Source organism: Ornithodoros turicata, chromosome 9 (assembly GCF_037126465.1).
Source record: "Ornithodoros turicata isolate Travis chromosome 9, ASM3712646v1, whole genome shotgun sequence".
In the NCBI taxonomy this organism is placed as follows: domain Eukaryota; kingdom Metazoa; phylum Arthropoda; class Arachnida; order Ixodida; family Argasidae; genus Ornithodoros; species Ornithodoros turicata.
The window spans coordinates 6,238,566-6,239,621 of NC_088209.1; the positions used below are offsets into that span (position 1 = coordinate 6,238,566).

Here is a 1,056-nt window from a genome sequence, read left to right on the forward strand (position 1 = left end):
CGAAACAGACGTACATGAGAGAACTGATGATCTGAGGCTGGAACAACATAGAAGGGACAAACACATACAAGGCCTCAAGTTGCCTAAGAAATTAACGATGAAAGATGAAAGTCACTGAAAAGGTTCGAAAAAGGCGTCGATCCCTGTCGTATGAATGTGTGTATGAGTGTGCAAAAATGTAAGAGTGAAAGGAGGATGAGTGAGAGAGAGTGACTGGTTTGTCCCTTCAGATGACGCGCCCTGGAAGTCGCTGCGAAGGCGTGTTAGCTTAGCTCAATTGGTAGAGCCCTGGACCGTTAATCCAGAAGATGTGGGTTCGAGTCCTACAGCTGGCTAACCTTTTCAGTGACTTTCATCTTTGAAACAGACGTATGTCTGGACCTAAGCAGTATTGCAGGAGATCGTGGGCGGGGTGGCCAGGGTCACTAAGGCCGTCAAAAATTGCCTTTATCCCGAGCGCAAGACACTTGATTCTTACGTGCGGAACCCGCAAACCGCCAACCTCTCTCGGCTGCTACATACGTGCACGGGATACCCACTCAGCTCCATTGCCCCAGATGAACCGAAAGGCCGTACGAGTTGCTGCAAGGAAAACCTGACGAGGGGGAAGGCAAACTGTCCCGTGATACCAATATTTACTCAGGGACCACGACGCAGCCAGGCGAGCTCTACAGGTAATAGGGAGCACTAGGCCCCTTAAATCAGTGAGAACCGAGACGCTGCGCTCCTGAACACGCAACCAAAAAATAGAAGAGATCCCAGCCCTATTATTGCGAAATCCAAGATTGTATTGGCATCAAATGGAAGGCCGGAAATCCAAGATTCCATTGTTAGTGCGACGACTGTCGCAAACGCTGTGTTGCAGTCTTCCCACTGCTACACATCATCAGTGCTAGTTATCCAACTTTGCCGGTGTGGTTGAAGCTTAACAATAAAGTGTTCGCCTCCCACGCCACATAGCGGTACGCAATGAAGACGCCATTCTACTTTTGAGAACTGAAATAAATCTTGATCATGGTACACCTTCAAAAATGAACTTCACCATATAGCACGCAC

The 1,056-nt window shown here is 48.6% G+C and overlaps 1 non-coding gene across 1 annotated transcript; it reads left to right on the forward strand.

Annotated features, from left to right (window-relative positions):
- The first annotated feature begins 262 nt into the window (after nt 1-262).
- On the forward strand, nt 263-335 carry Trnan-guu (transfer RNA asparagine (anticodon GUU)). Its single transcript has one exon. It is a non-coding gene; the product is annotated as a tRNA-Asn (tRNA).
- Nucleotides 336-1,056: the final 721 nt, after the last annotated feature.